The sequence below is a fragment of the Siphateles boraxobius genome, unplaced genomic scaffold (assembly GCF_051911475.1).
Source record: "Siphateles boraxobius isolate OS27281-9 unplaced genomic scaffold, OSU_SipBor_1 2, whole genome shotgun sequence".
Classification (NCBI taxonomy): Eukaryota; Metazoa; Chordata; class Actinopteri; order Cypriniformes; family Leuciscidae; genus Siphateles; species Siphateles boraxobius.
Window position 1 is genome coordinate 1,716,597 of NW_027508810.1, and position 15,792 is coordinate 1,732,388.

Here is a 15,792-nt window from a genome sequence, read left to right on the forward strand (position 1 = left end):
CTTGGTCAGAAGCTAAAAGTAAATCATTTGTAATTTTAACTAGCGCAGTTTCTGTGCTATGATGCGGTCTGAATCCTGACTGGAATTTTTCATAGATATCATTTTCTTGTAAGAAAGAGCACAATTGAGCGGACACAATTTTTTCTTGTATTTTAGACATAAATGGAAGATTTGAGATGGGTCTGTAATTTGCTAAGTTATTTGGATCTAATTGCGGTTTCTTAATGAGAGGTTTTATTACTGCCAGCTTGAATATTTTTGGAACATGACCTAAAAATAAAGACGAGTTAATAATATTAAGAAGAGGCTCTTCGACTACAGGTAACACTTCTTTCAGTAGTTTAGTGGGTATTGGATCTAATAAACATGTTGATGGTTTAGATGCAATGATAAGTTTATTTAGCTCTTCCTGTCCTATAGTTGTAAAGAGGTGTAGTTGTTCTAGAGGGGCCATAATTGAGGCTGAATCATAAGACATCATAGAGGATTGTATATTTAAAATTGTGTTTCGGATGCTTTCTATTTTCTCATTGAAGTAATTCATAAAATCATTACTACTATATTGTAATGGAATATTTTGCTCTGGTGATGTTTGTTTATTTGTTAGTCTAGCCACGGTGTTGAATAAAAACCTTGGATTATTTTGGTTATTTTCTATTAGTTTGCGGAGATGCTCAGCCCTGGCTGCTTTTAGAGCCTTTTTATAACGTGACATACTGTCTTTCCACGCGATTCTAAAGACCTCTAAATTAGTTTGTTTCCATTTACGCTCTAAGTTACGAGTTTCTCTCTTGATTGCATGCGTAGCACTGTTGTACCATGGTGCTTTAGTTTTCTCTCTAACCTTTTTTAATCTAATTGGTGCAACAATATCTAGTGTACTAGAGAACATGGTGCTCAAACTGCTAGTCATTTCCTCTAGTTCATCTGTTTGTTTGGGTGCACTGCGCAGCTGAGATAGATCAGGTAAGCTATTTGAGAATCTATCTATAGTGGTTGGAAGGATTGTTCTGCCTGGTCTATAACGTGGCGCAACATGACAAATTTCAGCAGTACGTATTATACAAGTTACCATGTAATGATCAGTGAGATCATCACTTTGCGGTATAATATTTATATCAGTTGGATTGGTTCCATATGATATAATTAAATCTAGTGTATGATTTAGACGATGAGTGGGACCACTGACGTTTTGCGTGACCCCAAAGGAGTTTAATAAATCTGTAAACGCAGTCCCTAACGCATCATTTGTATTATCTACGTGTATGTTAAAGTCTCCAACAATTATTGCTTTATCGACATTGACCAATAGATCTGAGAGAAAGTATGCAAACTCTTTTAGGAAGTCAGCATAGGGCCCTGGAGGTCTATATAGGGTAGCCAAGGCTAGAGATAATATGGATTTGTTTCTTGCATCTAAGAGCGTAACATTTAGCACAAGTACTTCAAACGAATTAAACCTGTGACCTGTTTTCTGAGTAACATTAAGAATATCTCTATAGATTGTTGCAACACCGCCGCCACGACCGATCAGACGGGGCTCATGCTTATAACAGTATCCTGGTGGAGTAGACTCATTTAGACCGAAATAATCATTTGGTTTAAGCCAGGTTTCAGTAAGGCAAAGTACATCGAAACTATTATCTGTGACCATTTCATTTACAATAACCGCCTTAGGTGTGAGCGATCTAATGTTTAGAAGACCTAGCTTTAGAAATTGTTTTTGTTCACTGATATTTAGATTTTCTGGTTTAATTACAATAAGATTTTTGCTAGATCCTACACTAGATTTATTGTTTGGCCTCACTAAGCGAGGAATAGACACAGTTTCTATATAATGTTCTACACTACTTATATCAATTAAGTTGGGACAGCAAAGACTGTGATTTGGACTTTGACTTACTAGTCATATGGTGTGTAACGTCTTGGAGATGTTGTCCGACAGAACAGCCGCTCCGATTCTGCTGGGGTGCAGGCCATCAGCACGGTAGAGCCTAGGTCGCTCCCAGAACAGATTCCAATTATTTACAAAGAGCAGTTTCTGTTCATTACACCATGACATTAACCATTCATTTAGAGCAAATAATCTACTGAACCTTTCTTGTCCTAGTCGGTACGTGGGAAGCGGTCCAGACACGATGATCGTTGCTTCAGGCGATGTGCTGCGAACCGTCTCGATCAGACGACAAAATGACCATCACATGGACACGATGACAACGCATCCCTGAAGTGCCAGCCTCATCAACACTGTGAAGGCCTCATGGACACCTCAACAAACTCATCTCCATACCGGCGTGATGACTCCGACCCGTAACCAGATGAACTGGATAAATATTGTGAAAGTTCTGATCCAATCTGTCTTCTGACCTATTATGCCGCCTAAATCATAAGCATACACTGTTCGTTTGTTGGCCAAAGGAGGACTGCCCCCCCGACTGAGCCTGGGTTCTCCCAAGGTTTTTTTCTCCATTCTGTCACTTGATGGAGTTTTGGTTCTTTGCCACTGTCGCCTTTTTTGTTTCTTTTTTTTTTTTTTTTTGCCTTCATTCGCCATTGGCTTTTGGCTTGATTAGTTGGGGACATTTAACATTTAATTTTGAATTAAACAATACTATTACAACTTTACTTTCCTGTTATCTCTGTAAAGCTGCTTTGAAACAATTTGTATTGTAAAAGCGCTATATAAATAAAGGTGACTTGACTTGAAAAAAAACTTTTTGAACTGTGAGGATCTGGGCTGCTGGAATTATTAGAAAATCGTCCAGCAGGTGAATGAGGTGAGGAATTGCGTAATTGTTTGACAAAATCCAGCAAACGGCTTCAGATAGCATGTCGAAAATGTCGGGGCTGCTTTTGCATCCAAAAGTTAAGAGCACGGCAAAATAGAATTTCCCATGCCAGCTCACTCCGAATAAGTGCCCTGAATCCGGGTGGATGGGCATCACTTTGAAAGCCGAAGTGATGTCAATTTTTGCACGGCCAGGCACCCCGACCCACGATTTGTATCAGGTCGACTGCTTGATCTACGTCGTGGTATTTGAGCGAAAATTCGTCGAGTGGGATCAGGCTGTTAATGCTTGGGAACAAGGATATATACGGAGCTGACAGATCGACTATGAGGCGTTTCTTACCTGAAAACTTTCTTGTAGCCACTGCAATGGGGCTAATGCGAAAAACTTTGAACGGAGGATCATCAAAAGGGCCAATCATAAAGCCTGACTCGACTTATTTTTTAATCAGGTTGTCTACTACGTCGGGCTCGGTGAGAGCCGATTGGAGATTATCGCAGATGATGTTTTGGGAGAGCGGGCATACCACTCCAGGTTTAAAACCGTGTTGGAGGCCGGACAGCAGATATTCAGTGAAGTCGGAGTCCGGGTGGTGAGCTAGTTCGATAGAAAGGCGATAAATATTCACAGGAGTCGATAAATTATTTTTTATTGACCTCTTTTATTGACCGCCGCAGAAGCTGCATATGTGCAAGTACTGACAATGCTGCCTGGTGCACTTGCCGAGGTTAAAATTGTTGCAAGACTGTTTGCTGTCCAAAGATTCTCTGGAGCTGAAATTAGCCTCGTGGGGATTTGGGTTGATAGTTGCTGGTCTTGGCAGGTAGCTGGTGGATTTGACTGGTGCTGAGTTCGGGCATGGGGGAACGGAGGGGTTAACTTGAGGGCACGATATTGTGGAATGTGCCAATGAACTGCAGACCGTGCAAGAAATGTTCCTGCAGCCAAGGAATACTCTGCTGTGTAGGTCGGTGTCGAGTGCTCCCCAGTAAGGGCATTGGTTCCACTGGGAAACCCTAACGGCACATTTTGCTGAGAAGAGTTTGTGATAGGTGAAAAAGTGTCCTCCCCAATAGGACAACGCAAGCTCGGCTATAAGCGCTAAATAGTCGTTCAGTTCGCGCCGCCTATGAGGGAAGGCTGAGTAAATGACTTAAGTGGCTGAAAGTTATTGAAAACTCAGAAAAAGAAAGTACACGTGATGAATTAGTGTTTTGGTTTTTTAAAGTGACTGAAAATCCCAGCAGTCTAAATGGCGGTTAGAATCGGACACGGGAAGCAGAGAAAGTAAATATGAAAGGTCTACATCCTCACCTGCCAGAATCTGTGCTCGGATGTTGTGAGTCACTGGGGGAGGCTCCAGAGCGACAGCGTTTGGTGGGACTGGCATCAGGGTAGCTGTAAAAAGAGAATAATGTGATTTAGCATTTCAGAGAGAGCTGTAAGAAAGAGAAGCCGGGGCTGCGACAATCGGCGGAGGCAGCCTCACGCTTAGGTCAGCCTGTGGGGCTTGAGGAGGGAAATTGAGAGAAGCATAAGGGGGAAAAGGAGGAAATGAATGAGATGTGTGAGCCTGTGTTACAAGCGGAGGCAGGCTCGCGCTTGCTTGTGCTGCAGGCCACTGAAAAGGGGAGGGGTTAGTGGTAGTCACAGGAAGATGGTGGAATGTCTGAGCCTGAGCCGCTAGCAGAGGCAGCCTCACGCTAGCGTCTGCTACGGGAGCCGGAGGCCACTGCAGAGGAAATGGGTTAAAAACAACAGGAGGAAAAACCTGGGAGGCAGAGGGTGGGCCGGCGGGCCCAGCTGTGTATGGCGCTACAGCAGGAGGCGCCGTGCTGAAAAGCTGAGCTGAAGCAGGAGGCGAGTGAGGTCTCACAGTGGTGGAATGTGGGGCACGGCCCAGGCTCGCAGAAGGCCTGGTGCCGCGGGCTGATGCGTGCGGAAAACCGGATCTTGTACGAGAAGGTGGCGGAGTCGGGCGAGGCGAATTCGGGGCCTCCCGAGTTTGGCCCGGCCTGCTTGGCGCCTTGGAAACTGGGGTCGACTTAGGAGAGAGATTGGATGATTGCAAGGTAACGTACAAGTTGTATAATTGCGCTTTCGACAATAATATCAGATGAATATTATTGAATGAATATCAGAATTCATCAGCGCTTGTCTCAGACTCAAGACTGTCCACTTTCCAATAGGCGGAATCGTCGGTACGGCCGAACGATAGGAGGACGCCGGGGAGAAAGCTGGAGTCCTCGCCGGTGGAGGGTAAGCCTTGGCGTCTTGGCGTGCGAGGGGTTGCTTATGCAGACCGGCGCCCGCGAGATGAAGCCTGGGGCTCGGAGGCAGTATCAGGCAGAGAAGAAGTGGTCCTGGGGCTAGCTGATGACGGCGGTGGAACCGGAGCATGGTTGAGCTCGTCATCGGACGGTGAGAGTTGCATTTGAGACATCGTAGCAAAACGGTAAACCAAATTCTGAAAACTGTCGAGGAATATGAGTCGACTGCGTATATTTATAGGCTTTACTCATGCTGATTGAGTGGACCTGTTGATTACGGATTGCTGACAGCTGGTTGGAATGACTTGATTGTTTGATCATTAGAACGTGTTCCTCCTGAACCTTGTTAATAAAACATCAATTAGCGCGCACGGCCCCGTGGCATGTTCCAGTGAGGAAGGATCGCCTCTCTCAGGCCAAGGGCGCGATTTGGCACCCGCGCCCCAACTTGTGTGTGTGTACAGAATATGCACACACGGGCTCTGCACGTATGGGCCATCAACGGGTACCCGCTGATCTCCCAGTGAGAGTGCTTAATACTTTTACACAAGCTAGGGCACCCTCTACTAGACGGCTCTATGCTTCTAAGTGGTCAGTGTTTTCTAGCTGGTGCTCAGCTCGAAACCTAGACCCACAACGCTGCAGCGTTACGGAGATCCACTCCTTCCTACAAGAGCTTCTTGATGAGGGCAGGTCCCCCTCCACGCTCAAAGTGTATGTTGCGGCCATCACAGCGTTTTTGAAACCCTTGCTTGGCCAGTCACTGGGAAGGAATGATCTTATCATTCATTTCCTTAGAGGTGCTAGGAGACTAAACCTTCCTCGACCCTCTATGGCTCCGTTCTGGGTCCTCTCCTCGGTCCTGGACGCTATGAGGAGCAGTCCCTTTGAACCCCTGTAGTCAGTAGACCTGCGGGTTCTATCTTTTAAAACCGTTTTCCTCATGGTTCTCGCTTCAGTCAAGCGAGTGGGTGACCTGCACACGCTCTCTGTGAGCGCGGCGTATATGGAGTTTGGGCCTAACGACCCTAAAACCGTCCTAAAACCAAGGCACGGCTATGTCCCATAAGTCCCCAAGTCATCTCCCCATCAGCCCTACCAGGGTCTGACGGCGAAAGCGACGTTAATCTCCTCTGCCCAGTCAGGACGTTGAGGATATACGTTGAGCGGTCTGGTGCTTTCAGGCAGTCAGAACAGCTCTTTGTCTCGTTCGGTGGCTGTACCAAGGGGCTAGCCACCTCGAAACAGACTCTTTCCAGGTGGATAGTTGACGCTATCGCACTGGCTTATAGGTCTAAGGGCCTTCAATGCCCCTTAAGCATCAGAGCCCATTTGACCAGAGGCGTGGCCTCTTCATGGGCCTGGTCCAGTGGTGTTTCACTCCAGTATATTTGTAGGGCGGCAGGCTGGGCCTCTTCATCTACATTTATAAGGTTTTACAACCTGGAAGTTCCTGTGCTGCAGGCTAAGCTGTTTCCAGTCTAATGCCTGACTGACAGGCTATAATAGTCAGTTGCTATACAGTTCAGGCCGACTTCAGTCCCTCCTGTCTGTGATTATGTGATAAGCACTGGTTTCTATAGTTATAGGATTATGATATATTTTAGGCCCACTACTCGTTGGTCTGAATATCACTCACTAGTATGGTTCCCCGGGTGCACACCCTTGGGGCCATGTGTGGGCACTTCAGCACGCACAGCGTTTTACATTGGGTTCCCGTAGCGTAAGCTAGCTTACGCAACACAAGAGTAGTCTCGTAAGAGAACACTCTCAGTTACTAACGTAACCTCGGTTTTCTCTAGATGAGGGAATGAGTGTTGCGTAACCCTGCCGTGCTTGTGCTACGTTCTGGTTTCGCTTCAGTGTGAAAAACAAAAGAGCATCCTATCTGGACTCGGCTTATATAGACATAAGCCACGCCCATTATGGAGGGACGTGACGCTCGAGGGCGCCTGCGCCCTCATTGGTCCTTACATCACGAACAGTCCATCGATAGGCTGCAGCAGTTGCCACAGAGCAACTAAGGCGCGCCAGCTGCATTGCCTAGGTCTGCTCTGTGCAGCAATGCGTTTTAAATTAATGCAAAATTAAGGATAATTTGCAATTTAAAATTTAATTTAATTAAATAATTTAAAAGTGAGACAATCACAAAGGTTTTTTTTGACATTTTATTTGTTTTATTTATTTTTATTTTAAAAGTAATTTATAAACAACTCATGCGCTATAAGTAAACAGACTGCTTGCATAAAGGGATTTCTTGGAGGTTAATCTATAATAGAAGACAGGGTTAAAAGATCATTTAGAAACAAAATAACTCAGGTCCTTATCAAAATGAACTCTGGCCTAGTGCAAATGGCTGGTGGATAGGGGTTACATGAAGATAGAAAGGCTACATAAATACAGGAAAGCAATTGAACCCACAAAAAGGAAATTTGCAAGTGCACACAAATGCACAAACAATCCAGAAAAAGAAAACCACACTGTAAATAATGACAGAGCTTTTAAGCCTAAAGGTAAAGAAAAAGGGGTTGCACGTTCTGAACTCTGCTCAGAGTGGAGATACATAGGGGGGTTAGGGTTAAGGGTGGGGAATATGTTTGTTTATATCATTGCTGTTTTTGTTTGTTTATGTTCAAATTTCTTAACAGACGCTATTGTTGTATATTTGTAATATATGTTTTACTTGAGATCCCAAAGACATGAGGAACAAGTTACCTTCATTCAGTTTTCTTTGAAATATGTCCTTGAACCCATAAATAATAATACTTTTTCATAGCTCATATCTGTCTCCTGTTTTTGTTTGGTATTTTATACAGTCTAATGTTGTACATGGTGTGTTCTATATAATGTATGATGATGTCTTTTTAACTAAGTGCTGCCTTGGTTGGCCAGGGCTCGCTCATTGGTGCCCGAGGCTAGTGGCTAATGTGTTGATACTAACTACCCTAGTTAAAGGATAAATGAAAAACACACACTCTGAAAGATGTCAATAACTCTTTATAAAACCATTAATCTTACATAAAAGAATAACTGGAAACGTGCAAAAATGCATCAAATTGTGCAAAAATGTGGAGGGGGAGGGGGGTTATGACTGCATTTTTTTATTGTCATCTATGCATTTTGACAAAATCTCCACCACAATGTCAACCATTCCTGGCCTCAGACCATGGCTCAAGTTGTGGAAGTCCTGGCCATTCCTCTGGAACTCCTGAGGCAAATCTGGAGGGAGACATTGAATGTTCTCAGTATATAGCTTTTTCTGTGCATTTATATCAACATAGTGAAGCTTCTAACCTATTGTAATTGACGTCACATTACAAGACTGACAGAGCTTAAAGCAAGAAATCATTCAAATTATTAAATTGTCATTATATATGACTATATACTATCTATCAAATGTCAAATGTACTGGCCCAAGCTTGAATTCAGGCACAGTGCCTTTAAGCCCTTCAAATAAAATTTTTGTATCCCTGTCTGAGCAGTCAGATGTATAAAGTACTTTTTTTTTTGTGCAAATGCTTACTTTAACTCTGTCGCTTTCCCAATTGCCACAGTTGGGTCAGTGGCCTCAAAGTTAATGCCCTTGGCCTGCAAGAACACCGACCGACTGGCAAAGGTCCTTTGCTTCCCCTTGAATGACAAAAGGTAAAACAGAAAATAGATGTGAATAGAATGAACACAGCCTTCGATACACTTTTATGTCAAAGTGCATTTTTTTTCCAACTACATAGCAACATAACAAACTTTTCAACCAAATTTAATGTAAAACTGTTAATAATAGAACTGTACCCTCTGTAAGTCTGGTGCACAATGATGTCACCTGGGTGACAGGACCACTCCCACCTTCTCCAGCTCCTCCTTCAGGTTCCTTTTTTCATTTTTATTAATTCTGAGGATTGATGTCAGTGTATTGACGGACATCATCTCTGGAGGAGCAGTCCTCCTCTTCACCTCCTCCACAGATACAGGGTACCTTTGTCAGACATATTTAAAAACAGAGGCCAGTGAGTGATGACGAGCCTAAATCCAAGAAATGAAAACGATATGCTGTTGCAAACTTGTGATTGGCAATCACTGTCAGGTTGTTCTAGAAAATTACAGACATTCCATTGTTCCTATGAAAGCCCAGAGCGGTATGTGTTGTTTCTATCGAGCTCCATTTGTCTGTACCATAAGCCTGGGTGTCCTTGGGGTCCTGGGGGTCTTCAGGGTCTTGTGCGCCCTGGGGATCTAGTTCGGGGTCTTGTGCAACCTGGGGATCTAGTTTGGGGTCTTGTGCAACCTGGAGATGTAGTTTGATGTATTGTGCGCCCCTGGGTTCTGGTTCGGGGTCTTGTGCATCCTGGGGATCTGGTTCGGGGTCTTGTGCGCCCTGGGGATCTGGCTTAGGGTCTTGTGTGCCCTGGGGAACTGGCTTGGGGTCTTGTGCATCCTGGGGATCTGGCCTGGAATCTTGTGGATCCTTGGGATCTGGTTCGGGGTCTTGTGCGTCCTGGGGATCTGGTACGGGGTTTGTGCACCCTGGGGATCTGGTTTGGGGTCTTGTGCAACCTGGGGATGTAGTTCGAGGTCCGCAGGAGCAGGTGACCAGACGGTCCTGGGGTGTCCTTGGAGACAGGGGTGGGGCTGGAGGGCCAGTGGAGTGGTCACCAGAGGTGATCTATGAAATATTTGGATTCTGGACTGTTTCGCTGTCCAGAAAAAAAACAGCGTTTTTCAAAAACAGCAGGGTTTTTTTCCAAAAAAAAAAAAAGAAAAAAAAAAAGGAGATGAATAGCTGGAAGTGACTAGATAGGGGTTGATTCATTTTGGTAAAAGTATGGATAGATGGATGGTCAAAAATGGTAGATGAATGGATGAATTAATTGATGGGTGAGATAATGAATTGAAAAATAGTGAGTTAGATTAATTTACAGGGTTTCCATCAATGAAAAATCGAAAAGTCGAAGAAGACCACACCCCTTACCCCGTGAGCGAGCTGTTTGCGTTAATAAGAAGAATTGCTTTCTTACTGCCATTTGAATCATGTTGCTTGCTTTTCCTTGCTTTTGCTGGAGGACGTTACAAGGTATGGTTTAGAACAGTTCTGTCATTACATGTAAGGGATATGGATAATGAATAGACATTTATGGTACGCAAATACTGAAGAATAATGCATCATGAAAGAATAGATTTACATGTTCTCCCCATAAACACAATGGGACTTTAAAAATGGTAAATTGATAGTGTAATTTAGAATGACCCTAAAATATACCTCGTGTGACCACATGCATCTTTTCCAATAAATAGACCTACATAATAAAAAGAGAGGCAAAACAGTAGGGTACGCAGGGTATGCAGTTAAATATCAAATTATTCAAATGATGTGGCTACCTCCCAGTTATGTCAATGGAAGGCAATTATTTAAAATGCCTTGTTATCTGAACTTAACAAGTGGATGAAGCTAGTTTTGCAAAGCAGCAGAAGTCAGTTTGTATATCTACTTGCCTCCCAGTTATCTAACAACTGGATTAGAGTTACTTAGCAAAATACATATCTACAATTCAACACCCTTGCCTCAGAGGTAACCAGCCGAGTCAGTCTGTCTGTGCCTAGCTGTAACCTGGATGCCTTCCAGTTATCTCCAGGCTACTTCAGAGGCAGCAAGTCTTACAGAGCTAGTTGGAAGTGGTCTGTCTTAACCTACTACAAGGAGTCTTCCAGTTATCTATAGTTCAACAGGTATTATAAAACAGCCTTGAAGTCAGTCTCCTTGTCTTGGTATCCTCTCAGTTACCATGTCCAGATGTCTAGCAGATATCATAAAGGATGTCGCTGCTTATCAGTTAGCTTGTAAACAATCTGAAAGACAACCACTCAACCATGCTTCATACCATGTGCACCTCACTTAAAGCTAGGTTGTGTCGCACTTGTTCAAATAAGCAGACTGGGAAACATACAGGCTAATGCCTACGCACATAGCACCTCTCAGTCGCTCTCCCAACTGCTCAACAAATGAATTGGCTGCCTGGAAGTTAGCTAGCGCTAAACCATATCTTTAATATCCACTGATAAGTTTAAAAGTAGTACCTGCCAACACAACTTCAATGCTCACCACTACCAGCTATTATAACAGACTGACCATATTTTAGCTAATCTTGGCTTAAAATTGTTAGGTAAAGCTACCATTGGTGTTGACAGTTCATTAGCTAGCTAGCTGAGGTGGCCATTCAGCCAAGAAAAAAAAAAGTTTTGTCTACAGCCTTACTCAAAGCACATGTAACCATTTCAAAATGAATTCAAATACAGTCACATTCCTATCTTACGATATCTAGGCTACTCACCTTACCAACGTTGAGGCGAATGGCTTCACTGCAGAAGGAGTCAAGCGCTCGTTGAAATCTAGCGCCAGTGCTGTGATTGGCTGAAACTGTAGGGGGATGCAGCGCCATGCAGCGCTGCCTTGAAGACGACGTTGGGGGCTTAAAACCCCATCGCCTCGGCCTTCCTATTTTTAAGCATTATTATTGGCCAGCAAATGCCAGAGCTCTCACTTTCTGGCAAAGGGGCATCCTGGACAACGTCTCGGTTTCTAATTTAACCCTCGTTCCCTGAAGGAGAGAACAGGAGACATAACGTCGACGTGATGACTTAATTAGGATCACTTCAGGGAGCCCTATCAACTTCGAGTGTCTATAGAACGAGCCAATGAACGTTGGCGTGCGTGAAAAACTTCACTCACCTCGTGACCACCGCAGAGATCACAACATATGGAACCCAGCCTAGCACAAGTTACACAAACATACAAGCACTAGGCCCTGGCGTTGGACGCTTCGCAACGTCCAACTGCCGAAGGGGTGCGGAGGAACTCTACAGTGTTCGCCTGAGTGGGGAACTCGACTGGAGCAAGAAGCGCACGTATCCGCTCCATGTGGAGGGGAGTGGCGCAGCAAGCTGAGACTAGAGCGGGAACTTCGGTGTTACCGGCTGGTTGAAGCGAGCACACAGGAAGAAACCGACTCAACACGTAGGCTATAAAACCTAGCGAACGTGTTAGGTGTCGCCCAGCCCGCAGCTCTACAGATATCTTTCAGCGAGGCGCTGTGTGCCAGCACCCAAGAAGAAGCTACACCCCTAACGGAGTGGGCTCTCAACCCGGGCGGGCAAGGCAAGCCTTGGGCTTCGTAAGCCATGCCTATGGCCTCCACTATCCAGTGGGCCATCCTCTGCTTGGAGACAGCCTTCCCCTTCTGCAGGTTCACCACCTGGTCCCAGAAGGGAGTGGTTGGGAACCTTGGGCACGTATCCGGGCGGGGTCTCAGGATCAGGTGAGAGTCAGCCGGGCCGAATTCCAGGCACGATTCGTCGACCGAAAATGCTACCCTCTTGATGGAGGCCAATGCAACCAGGAGTACTGTTTTACAAGACATAACTCAGCTGATTGCAGAGGCTCAAATGGTCGTCTCTGAAGAGCCGAAAGGACCAGAGAGAAATCCCAAGAGGGTATAGAAAGTGGACGAGGAGGATTTAGTCTCCTCGCCCCCCTCAGGAACCTGACGATCAGGTTGTGCTTTCCCAGTGACTTACCTTCAACTGCATCGTGATATGCAGAGGCGCCTTGTTGAGGGGGCTCCAACGGAAGTGATGGTGTCAACTACTGTTGGGGGTAGGTCACCTAGAACCTCCTTGTCCCGTCCAGGGACCATACTTGCGTAGGCCCGGGGGCTAGCTGTGTGCCAGAGTATCTGTGCCGATGGTCCCCTCAGTCAGGGAGTAGAACAACTGGCAGTGAGACTTGTCTGGGGCGGCAAACAGATCTACACACAGGGGCACTGTCCACTAGAACACGGGTGAACAGAATCCCCTTGAACACAGGGGGACGCCGGGCGAACTGAATCGCGTAGCTGAGTGCGTCCGGAACACAGCCACTGCTGCTCGCCGGCAATGAAAGAGGGGCTTAAGGGTGACAAGGCATAGCATCATCGACTGCTAAGCGTGCCCTGTTGGGACCCAGAGGTTTCAGAAATTGTTGTTTTGTTGAAATTGTGTGTGGCCCATGGGTCAGTGGCGGAACAAAAAGAAAAGGAAACAAAAGATTATCCGCCTGGCCCTGCACCGGGGGAGCAGCGCGTTCACCATCTCCTGAAGAGCTACATGATCCACCTCTGGGTCACCCGTCTCAGGGTCGTTTGCACCTCCGCTTACCTCCTGGTTTGGCAGAGGCCTGGACGGGCGTGGTCGACTTCCTGCGGCTTGCTCCACGCTGAGGCCTGGATGGTGGCTGCTGCTGAGGCTTCGCGGGAGTGGAGGACGCCACAGGAGGTCGACCTCGGCGACGAGCGGAGAGAGGGTCTGCGGCTGGCGGACGGGTGTGAGCAGCAGCGGTCCGCCGGGGCAGGATGTGTCGGATGGCCTCGGCCTGCTTCTGGGCGGCCTAGAACTGTTGGGCGGAGCTCTCGACTGCGTCGCCGAATAACCCACCATGGGAGAGAGGGGCATCTAGGAACCGTTATTTATCGGTGTCCCTCATGTCCGCCAGGTTGAGCCAAATGTGGCACTCCTAGACCACCAAGTTGGACATCGCCTGACCGACTGAACGTGCAGTTTCTTTCGTCGCTCGAAGAGCGAGGTCAGTTGCCTCGCAACTCAGTTTGCGTCAGTTCAGGAACGCGTCAGTTCCTGTTTCTCGTCTGTTGCTCGATTGCTCCTGTCTGCCTTGCTGCTGCTGCTGAGTTGGTTTGCGTCTGTAAGCCTTGTATATATTTCTGTTTTGAATCCTTATTTACTAGCATTTCCTGTTGTTTATACTGCTAAATATAATTTACTCAATATCACATATTAACTTTACATCGCTAGCTTCAATCTAAATCGTTGCTTACACAACACGCTAGTATTTCGCTAGCCTGTTACTGTGCCATCAGTGCGCTTATTTATTTATTTATTTTGCTTGCGGGCTCGCTCGCTAGCGCATTTTACCAATACATCAATCAACTGTGGTGAGTATCAGTCATTCAAACAAATACGGCGAGTCATGTCATCTTCTCCTCTTATTGTCACTTGCACTTCATTGAGCAGTGGTTCTCAATCCTGGTCCTGGGGACAGTTTGTATGTCTCCCTCATTTAAAACACCTGATTCAGATCATCATCTCGTTAGGAAAGAGCTCTGAACTAAACTGGGTGTGTCAGATAAAGGAGACATATAAAATGTGCAGAGCTGTGGGTCCCCAGGACCAGGATTGACAACCACTGATGCATAGCCTTCTCTGTCAGCACAGGATTTACATGTGATAAATGCAGGGAGATAGTCAGGCTGACGGAGAAGATTTCAGAACTAGAGACACGCATCCAAACTTTAACTGAGGTTAATTGTAAGAGTACAAGGGCTTTAGATACTACTTTGGATGTGATTAGCTTAGAGAACACTGAACATTGTTCGGTTCCGGCTGTAGTAGAGCCCGTGCAGCAGGGCTGAAAAATACGTCGACGCAAAATATGCGCACCGATTGATTCGAAACAAAGATGGCGGCGCCAGAGAGTAGTAGCAACACGAGTGGCTCCTCAGACTATCAGAAGTGCAAGGCGTTTCGCACTCGTTCCTCTAAAGTATGCACACACACACAACCCACAGAAAAATGTGCGTCAGTATCGAGTTCTCTTTCAGGGACAAATAACACACAAATTATGCCAAACTGTCCGTTTTGTTGAGTGTCTTCATAAGAGCAGTCTTAAATGAGTAAAATAAAGTATTTATTTTAAAGAGTAAATTACTCACTCAGACCCGGCGCCAGGATGATTATTATACCGGCAGCCTAATAATCATGAATGCACTCCGCTATCTTTTAACACATCTCCAGCGAACGGCTTCTTCGCACAAAAGGAAAAAATGTCATGAAGCGCAGTGAAATGCTGCGACCTATGTGGCGTTTCCTGATGGATCGAGGTTGTTCCTTCATTTTATACGTGCAATTCACAGGAGCTCTAAGCGCATGCGAGACTGCTGCAAGTATGCGCTTATAACTATTAATGTCGTGAAAAATACATAGAGGACACTGACAACGTGCTGACAGACAGGACCAAGAAGATAACATTTAATAAAGTCTCAACTTTCAAATTTGGTCAGTCAAAGAAAATTAATCCATAAATCAGCCTACTATTTTGTGGCTCTTCAATGTGTCATGACAGATTGCACTTTTTTTCAGTAAGCTTTGCCTATGTGTTTTCAAGGCTTCAAGGTTTTATTGAATGCTACCTCTGACTAATAATGCATTACTTTGCACTTGTATAGTCTTTTACTTTGGAATTTTAAAAGCAATGAACATATATTGCAATGTTAAGGAATTCATGTTTTTTTTTCATTCAGATATGTAAATCAACATGTCTAAATTGCTATTAGTCAATTAATGGGCAGATAATCGATAATCGAATCAAATTGAAATCGAATCGGACTGAAAAATGAATCATTAGATTAATCGATGCATCTAAAAAATAATCGCTAGATTAATCGTTTAAAAAATAACCGTTTAGCCCAGCCCTATATGCAACTGTCTACTACAGTATCGCATCAGACAGTGCAATGTAGTTTCACTGATGAAAAATTTCATTCATTCATTGCTATAGGAAAGGGTGAATTTTATAAACTCGTTATATCATATAAATCGACAACATGTATGTTAGACCCTATACCGACTAAACTATTGAAAGAGATGCTTCCAGAGGTCATATTTCCGCTTCTTAATATAATTAATTCATCTTT

At 45.0% G+C, this 15,792-nt stretch overlaps 1 long non-coding RNA gene across 1 annotated transcript; it reads right to left on the minus strand.

The window, feature by feature from the left end:
• Window positions 1-8,542: 8,542 nt before the first annotated feature.
• LOC143744239 (uncharacterized) lies at window positions 8,543-13,993 on the minus strand. Its single transcript, XR_013205819.1, has 3 exons — window positions 13,628-13,993; window positions 8,849-13,366; window positions 8,543-8,689 (listed from the first exon to the last, which is right to left on the minus strand). It is a non-coding gene; the product is annotated as an uncharacterized LOC143744239 (long non-coding RNA).
• Between the last annotated feature and the right edge of the window lie 1,799 nt (window positions 13,994-15,792).